General features: G+C 41.4%; 1 long non-coding RNA gene across 1 annotated transcript in view; it reads left to right on the top strand.

Moving 5' to 3' along the window:
* Nucleotides 1-7,204, top strand: part of LOC116097524 — a 43,812-nt gene extending 36,608 nt beyond the window's left edge. The window contains exons 5-6 of the long non-coding RNA XR_004121456.1: nucleotides 3,067-3,242; nucleotides 7,006-7,204. This is a non-coding gene — a long non-coding RNA (uncharacterized LOC116097524). The remainder of the gene's footprint in view (nucleotides 1-3,066; nucleotides 3,243-7,005) is intronic.
* The last annotated feature ends 2,050 nt before the right edge of the window (nucleotides 7,205-9,254 follow it).

Consider the following 9,254-nt stretch of genomic DNA (forward strand, 5'->3'; position numbering starts at 1 on the left):
TGTAAATAAAGAAAATATCTAAAATAAAAAAAAAAAAAAGTATTTTCCTTAAGGGTCTCTCCCCCTTTCTTCCCCATCCCCAGGATCTTCACTCTTTCTTTTGGTTCTGTGAGTAAGAAAATGGAATGGAATAGCTGTTTGAGATCCCAGGTCTTGGATGACTTGATCATGAGATTGGATCAAAACACAAAGATTCCCTTTCTTGTGGTGCTGTCTTCATAGTAAATACAGTAAATACATATGCTAGTGCCTGACCCCCAGATCTGCAGGAAGCACTGCTGAGCTTCTTGATGTATACTGATGTATACTAAGTACATGATGTTTTACAGACCCGATAAATATGACCTAATATGACCATATTCCCTTTTTGCTTGTGTGTGTTTCTTTGTAGTTACACTTGTGGGGATCTGAACACGAGTGTGTATGTGGGAGGTTGGTGCGCACACATGTGTGCTCATGTATATGGAGGCCAGAGAACACCTTGGGTGTTGTTCCTCAGGTGCCACCCTCTTTGTTAATGTGTGACAAGGCCTCTCTTTGGCCTGAAACTCACCAAGTAGGCTAAGCTGGATAAGAACTGAGACCAGAGATCTCTGCCTCCCCAGCCCTGGGATTACAATTATATCACCATCCCTGGCTTATTTCAATATGAGTTCTGGGGGATTCAAACCCAGGTCTTAGGCAAGTACTTTACCCACTGAGATATCTCCCCAGCTCTTCCAGAATGCCTTTTAACCAGGTAATTGCCTTTTCTTAAATGATGCACAGCAGGAGCATCAGAAAGGAAAAACATGCAGTGGTTCCTTATCAGCAGTTACTGGGTGGCTTAAATCTGTCACTGAGAGCTCAGGACTTAGGAAACCACCCCCTGCTGTTTCCCAAGAAGGGCGGAGGCTCCGCAGCAGTTGAAGAGTATCTGTGTGAGCAACAGATTAAAGTTTTTGGTTTTAAGTTTAAAAACTCCAAAAGAACTGCTTCTGAGAGAGCATTACAAATGTTGAGTTGGCCCTGCCTTCGGGGAGTTTGAGGGAATGAGCTTGGTACTTTGGAGTTTAGCAGAACATCTCTTTCCTGCCGCCACAGTGCCCAAGCAGAAAGATCATCTCTCATTTTAAAAAGCTTTCATGTCTCCAGGGCCCTTGACCCCACAGCTTCATTTTGTGTGAGTTGTCTATTGTTATTCGTTGTGGGGGTCGGATTACATTTATCTTTTTAAGGTTTTTCTTTTGGTCTCTTTTTTCAGGTATTACTCTTTTGAGAAAATGCACATTAGGTTCAGAACTCAGTTAATATTCATTAAGGACAAAAAATATCTCCAGTGAGTTTTTAAAAAATCTGATAGATAATAATAGTTCAACCTAAATGTATTTTTAAAACACTGCTCTTAAAACTATTTTTAAAGGTTAAGGATACAGCCACACAGCATGTACGTTAGTCATTTTGTTTTGCAGGATCTCACTATGTATCCTTGAAGGCCTGGAACTTACTAGAAGCCCAAACAAACAGGTCTTGAATTCATACAGAGATCCTCCTGCCTCTGCCTCCCAAGTGCTGTGATTAAAAGTGTGTGCCATCATACCTGGCGGCCATTCATGTAATGCATGCAGTTTAGGAAATGACAGCATAGGATGCTACTTATTCTATCAGATTAAAATAACAGCTAACGGCTTAGCTGGGGGTGGAGCAATTCTGTTTCTCTACGTGAGACAACCACTGGGTTGCAGTGCCTTGTGAGCACATCCTGACTCTCACAGACTGAACCTTCATATTCTCCATACCGCCAATCATTTTTACTGCTGCACCAGGGGCACTCTGAAATGAACCTAGGTTTTGGTTAACTCCGAGTGTGTGGTGGTGAATGCCGTGGTGGCTAGCACCATTTGGCTTGTACCGAGTTGTCAGCAGTTGCACTGATGAGGCAAATGTAAGCATTGGGAAAATGTCAAACCCTGCACAGTGCTTTTTGAAATGAGTTTTGTTTTGGCAGACTTTCTGAAAAGGTCTTTAGACTCCTGGGGATTGTGGATTACACTTTGAAAAGCAGTGCTCTGAAAAGTCATGTTGCTATCCCACATAATTAGCAAAACAAAATGATAAATTTATCAGATTGTCTTTTGTTCCCAAATGAAGTGTCAGAGTGAATAAAATAACTAGCTCACCATCCATTTTAAAATCATCTTTAAAATTCACTTTGGTAGAGTTTACAAGCTAGTAACATGTGAAATGAAATAAAAATTCAATATTGTTTACATAACAAGTGAAAAGTCTTCTTAGAATCATTGTTACAGTATCTGGGAATGCTTTGTATCTACTTATTTCACTCTTGGCCAAATATAAAATTGGGGCTTTAAAGGGGTTTGGGTATGTGGGCATAGCTCAGCAATAAAGCATTTGCTGAATATGCAAGAGGCTCTGAACTGGATTCCTAACACCACCAAGGAGAGAGGGAAGGGAGAAAAGATAGGAAAGGAGTGGGAGTTAAATTTCATTTTGTTTTTTGACTACTTAAATAAAACTGTTAAAAAACATAATTCAATTTTAAGTAGTCTTTAATAGTATTAATTAAAAGTCAATGAAGATAGTAAAATTATATATGCAATTTACAAAGACTTCAATTCATACAGACCACAAACTACAGTATCTAAGTAAGCATATAAAAGGAATATAAGATTATGTGTGCATGCATATATGCTGATCAACATTATCTTTTCTACTACAAACACAACAGAAGCATGAAGAGAAAGACCGCAGACAACTCTGGGGGTGCGAGACTGCTCAAGATTCTACTCCATGAGTTATCTTCCCAAATGTGTTTTCCAATACAACCTTATTCTCTGTCAGTCACCAACTGAAAAGTTGTGTTATATTTCTTAAAACATAGAACACAAGAAAGACAAGCATTTTTTAATTTATTAATATGTTCTGAACTGGCTACGAGGGGGGCCTAAATGCCCTGGGGCAGCCCTGTGCCCCAGTCACCAGCTCTCTGGAGACTGCAGAAGGTGAAGTCTCAATTTGTGGAATTTGCCAATTTCATAATAATAATTTTTTTTTTTTTTTACTCAGGGCCCACTTCAAGCAAACAAGCAAGCAAAGCCAGTTTGTAAAAGTTCTAGATGTTTGACATTTAGCAATCCCATGCTCTTATAGCTACTAAGAGGTGGCAAGAACACAGCCCAGCAGTTCCCTGACTTCGAGCAAAGCCCGACTCTGCAGCAATCAGGCAACAGCTTCAGTGACAGGTAAGATGACTCCCTGTGCTGATTTATAAGTACACGGAGGCCCAGGGAAGGGACTTGATTTCCCAGGAGCATCCAGTGTCATTGGATCACACATCCTGTATTCTCTCCCCTAACAGTCGAGCTGTGGTTCTCAAATGCTGCTCTGTGTTTAAATCAACTGGAGAATGTCAAGAAACTTCAGCTCAGTGACCCCTCCTCAGGCTCTGGCTCAGAAAGTCAGAGCAAAGCCCTAGACATTGTGTTTCTAAGGAGGTGTGGTAGGTAGTCTGAGAGGCTCTGAAACTGCTCACCTGGGATGTGTGTTACTTTCCCATTGCAGTGATAGGATTGTAGTGAGAACTTTGGTTTCTTCTTAAAAATACAGAAATATTATAAGAATATGCTTTCATTTTAATCCCAGATGTGAGATATGCGGATGCTTCAGATTGTCCATAGCAGCTAACTATGATTTGCCTCTTGATCTAGCAGGGGCATGACTTTGCCAGTTGTAAATAATTTCTGTGACATTCTGTGACATCTATAGATAGTGTGTGACATTTGGAATTCTGGAGACTTTTCAGAGGCTATATACATGCTAGGATCCCAAAAGGTGTGTTGTTGGTTGTTGGTTGGTTGCTGTTTATTGCTGTTGGTCAGTTTGTAAAGTAGTCATGTGCAAAGAAAAAACAAAAGGAGTTAGATACCCTGATGCCAAAGATCAAACTTGCCCCAAGGAACTCAACGTCCCTAATCAATAGGGAGTAGTTTAATGATAACACTTCCCCTCTGTACTGGCTGGTTTTGTGTGTCAACTTGACACAGGCTGGAGTTATCACAGAAGGGAGCTTCAGTTGGGGAAGTGCCTCCATGAGGTCTAGCTGTGGGGCATTTTCTCAATTAGTGATCAAGGGGGTAGGGCCCCTTGTGGGTGGTGCCATCCCTGCGCTGGAAGTCTTGGGTTCTATAAGAGAGCAGGCTGAGCAAACCAGAAGAAGCAAGCCAGTAAGAAACATCTCTCCATGGCCTCTGCATCAGCTCCTGCTTCCTGCCTGAGTTCCAGTCCTGACTTCCTCTGGTGATCAACAGCCATGTGGAAGTGTAAGCTCAATAAACCCTTTCCTCCCCAACTTGTTTCTTGGTCATGATGTTGTGCAGGAATAGAAACCCTGACTAATATACCCTCTATCCTTTTCCTCTCCCATCTAGTTAGGGGAGTGAACGGGTGGAAGAAAAAGGGTGGAAAAGAGTAGAAGAAAGAAGACTCACAAATAGCAAAAGAAAGCTACACAGGATGGCTGAGAAAATAACATAAGGGAAGGGAAATTGCTTCCACTTGTGCTAGGCTGGCCCCCTTACTCTGGGGACTGGCAAGGTACTCCATCTGCCCTTGAAAATGCAGATAACTCAAGGCCACCATCCCTCTAGCACACTGGGTTCTTTTTGATTATTTGTCTGTTATACGTACTTGCAAAGCCACCATCCCTCTAGCACATTGGGTTCTTCTTGATTATTCGTCTGTTATACGTCCTTGCAAAGCCACCATCCCTCTAGCACATTGGGTTCTTCTTGATTATTTGTCTGTTATACGTCCTTGCAAAGCCACCATCCCTCTAGCACATTGGGTTCTTCTTGATTATTCGTCTGTTATACGTCCTTGCATTTGCCATTTTTGACAATTTAGTTAAATACATGTCGAACAGGTGTTTGTTTGCCATGTCCTGGGTCTCCTGTTTCATGTCAAGGACACCAAAGACAATCCCAACAATTTTGCAGTGAGGAGTTCAGAACTCAGAGGGGTAGGCATGAACAAAAAATTTCAGTGCAATATGAACTAGGTTAAAGCTTTTCCAGATGCCATGGAATCATGGGAGGTACTCAATTCAGTCTGAGATATCTCTCCAAGAGAACTCATATCTGAGAGAGTTGATAGACTGGAACATTTCCAGGAGTTTGGGCATTGGAGTTAACTCATAGAGAATTGTCTATGCCAGAATCCCCTTTCCAAAACACAAATTCAAACAACACTGACATTGTACCTCACCTCATTCAGAATGGTCATCAAGAAAATAAATGATAATAAATTCTGGTGAAGATTCAAGGGTATAAGGCAGTGAGGTGTGGTTAGGTTTATACACCATTGCTGGAAATATGAATTAGCCTAGGAAGCATGGAAGTAAATATGGAGGTTCCCTCCCCCCCCCAAAAAAACACTAAAAGTAGAACTCTAAAATAGAACTATACTACATGATCTAGCTGTATTATTCATCCCTTGATATTTACCTTAAGGAATCTAAGTCAGCAAACAGTGGCATATCTGCATATCCATGTTACTGTGGCAGCATTCCCAATAGCCAAGGATAGACTCAGCCTACAGTGCCAGTTAGAGGCATGAATGGATGAAGAAGATATACTCATACAACAACTATTATTTAGCCTTAAAAAAGAAAAAGAAAGTACATCATTTGTAGGAAAATGGAGGATACTGGAGATTATAATGTTAAGCAAAAGAAGCCAGACCTAGAAAGACAAATATTACATGTTTTCTCTTCTATGTAGAATCTAAATAAATGGTAAAGTCATACAAATAGAAGGGGGACTTTTGGCTTGGGAAGATAAGAGATTAGATGGGAGATGAATAAAAATGGTATTTATCTCTCTCAGCCTTTACATTTATGCTTCTTAAAACTATTAGGTTTTATAGGAAAGATAGAAATCCCATTTCTTGTTCCCTCCATTGCCTGGTCACCACACTGCAATGGACTGAGTCTCTCGACAGTACATGTGCCAAAATCGTACCTGAAATGAGACAGTGTCACTGAGGCTGGTGCCTGTATAAGATGCCCAGGAAGTCCTTAGAACCTTTCCAGCTTCTGAGGATAAGCAGCATGTTGTCGGCCTCACCAGCAGGCCTTCACCAGCATGAGGTTTTCAGCAGTCATGGAGGCCTTACCCTGGACTTCCATGCTCTAGAACTAGAAGCAGTAAACTTACATCATTAGAAGTTCCCAGTACAGCAGATCTGGTGGTTTCAGACCAAGTTCATGAAAGCATCCATTTCCTTTTAAATGTCTAAAAGCTACACACTGAGTCCTGGGACCACCTTTCAAGTGCTGTTTGCAAATTGGGATTAATTTGTATTAATCTCAGTTGTTGCATATTAGGTGATTTTGTTAATCATAAATTAGCACCAAGATGTAGCCAAGTCCTATAGAAAACTGGACAAAGAAAAGGCCAAGTTCAACATCATTGTCAACCCTTGCGATACTTATGGAAGGCTTGGTCTTGCCTACTGCAGCCTCTCATTACAGTCTTAGGTTATGTCTTTCCAGTTCGAAATCTGATATCACCAGGCTGAAAGAAGACATCTAGCTTAAAATCTTCTCAAACATGCGTTAAACATCTGTTCTATGGCATTAGCAGAGAACAATGAGACAATCCGCATCTTCTAAGGTCCATTGTTCCTTCTTACAGATCTTTCCTGGGAATAAGAACGTCTGCCACAGCTCCCCAGCCAACTTTCCTCTCTGTCTCACAGAACTTGGGGAGGCTGCTAATTGCTAATTCTAAACAAGTCACTGTTGGGGGAAGTGTGGAATCATAACAAGTTCAGACTAATTTCAGGGGGTGGGACAGACATTAGGAAGGCAAATGCCATTATTATTAAAAACAGCAATCTCTGCTAGCATTTGGTCTGCACACCTTCTGCAGTGTTAGGAACTGGGCTAAACCCTTTCCATGCATGGTTATTTATTAAAAATAAATCCAGTGTATTTTGTCCACTTAGCAGAATTGTGCAGTGGGTAGTAGTTGACGCAGAAAATCACAACTGGTTTAAGTGCTGAGAATAGCGCCAGTGGAGTGCCCTGCCCAGAGCAAGCCAGCCAGCATCCAGCACGGAGAGGGGAGGGGCTCCCAACCCGTCACCCCAACTGAGGAGGTATGAACACTCCATGGCTTTTAGGGAATAGAGAATCGGTTTTCTTTAAGGGTGCAGCTCCTGGTAGGTTCACCACACTTTGTTTCACTGGATGGTCCCACACCCAAAAATATACAGACAGCACAAATTCCAGCTGATGGGTTATTAAAATTTTAAAAAAAGACATGAGGTTGGGTCAATACAGAACTAGAGGTGGATGGCTCAGAGGCCTAGGGTAGAACCAAAGATCGATTTTTAAAATGTCAAAGAAACGGTTCCTAATGATATTCTGCTATACTCATAGGACAGGTACCCAGCTCAGATCCTCAGAGATGCCTCCTCTGGCAGCTGATGGAAGCAGGTACAGAGACACATAGCCGAACATTAGGTGGAACCTGGGGAACTCCACAGAAGAGGGAAGGAAGGATGTGGGAGCCAGAGAGGTCAAGGGCACAGTGAACACAGCCCACAGGATTCACTAAGCAGGGCTCATAGTTGTTCACAGAGATTGAAACTGTACCATGGAGTTTGCATGGTCTGTACCAGGCCCTCTGCATATGTGCTGTGATTCTCTAGCTTGGGGTTTTTGTGGGACTCCTAACAGTGGGCATGGGGGTGTCTGACCCTTTTTTGCCTGCTGGTGGGACATTCTACTGGGTCGTCTCATCCAGCCTTGATATGAGGGTTTGTGCCTAGTCTTACTGCATCTTGCTATGCCTAGCTTGATTGATGTCACCGGGAAGCCTGTTCTTTTCTGAAGGGAAATGGAGGATCTGGGGGAGAAAGGAGATGGGGGAGGAGGGAGGAAGGGATGCTATGGTTGGGATGTATTGTATGAGAGAAGAATAAAATAAATAAATAAATAAATAAATAGAATATGAATTCTATACAAATAATAAAAATCACTAAGATTAAAAAAAGAGAAGTTAGGGGGAGCAGTTGAGCAGATATGATCAAGATACTTTGCATGAAATTCTCAAAGAACTAATAAAAATATTATATAACAATGTAACAGGTATAAAATGAAATAAATCCAAAAGGCGCAAACTTCAATTAGTTCCATATTACAAGTGAAAAAGCTGAGGCTGTGGTTGGCGAATGACTTGAAATTCACCATCAGTAAGTGCTGACCTCATGCATGACTCAAGCATGAAGGCAGACGGTACCACAGCTCATGGCTGCAACACAGTGCTTAGGAGAACTCTCTGCTGCCCACAGGGCATGTGAGCTAAACAGCTTGTAAGTCTAAATGTGTGACTCCCACATCAGGAATGGGATAAAGATACGCATGCCACGAGCATCGTCAGGAAGGAGTGGATGGATGAGCCGTGTCTGGGAAAGGCTATAGGAAGAATCTTCATGTTCTAAGTGCAGTATGCTAACCTTGTGGCATGTGATTTTTGTGATGTCTTGAAAAAAAAAAAAACGTGACAGATCCAGAAAAGATCCTTAAAAACAAGTTCATAAGGGGCAGGGGGAGTTAAGGGGAAGCCAGATTCTTTTCTGGATAATAAAGCTCATGTTTACTGAATACTTCCCTATGCTGGGACTTGTTCCAACAATTCTTTGGTGTAAAATTATTATTTCCCAAATTTTATAGGTGCAATATGGAACTCCAGGGGTTTATTAAAGGATTAAAGAAGTAATTAGGTAAGTGGAGAATATAAAATGACTCTTTGCAGAGCAGAGTCCTCCATGGACATAGGCTGTTATTGTTATGAAGAAATCAAAGAGCCTTTTATATTTTATTATGTTATCTTTATTATAGACTGGCAATTTATAATTATTCCTTGATTTTCTAATTATTTTTATTAGCAATATTTGATAGCAATATTATATGTAAATGAAGCACACAATATAGAAGATTGGTTCTGTTGGCAAAGAAACAGTCACAGATGAAGTGCTGGCCCTGAGCTTTTGTAGCATGCTTTCTGGCCGGCGCAGAGTCAGCACCAGGAAGAGCAGGAACCAAGGATCTTGGAGTTCATTTTTATAACTCACCTGATAAAAATGACACCTCAATGCACACTGTACAGTGGCCTTGGGCCTGAGAGCTGAGTTTCTCATCTGACTTTAAACTGCTGGTTGCTCTTTACTGAACTCTCCTCTCTGTGCTC

This window comes from Mastomys coucha, unplaced genomic scaffold (assembly GCF_008632895.1).
Source record: "Mastomys coucha isolate ucsf_1 unplaced genomic scaffold, UCSF_Mcou_1 pScaffold19, whole genome shotgun sequence".
Classification (NCBI taxonomy): Eukaryota; Metazoa; Chordata; class Mammalia; order Rodentia; family Muridae; genus Mastomys; species Mastomys coucha.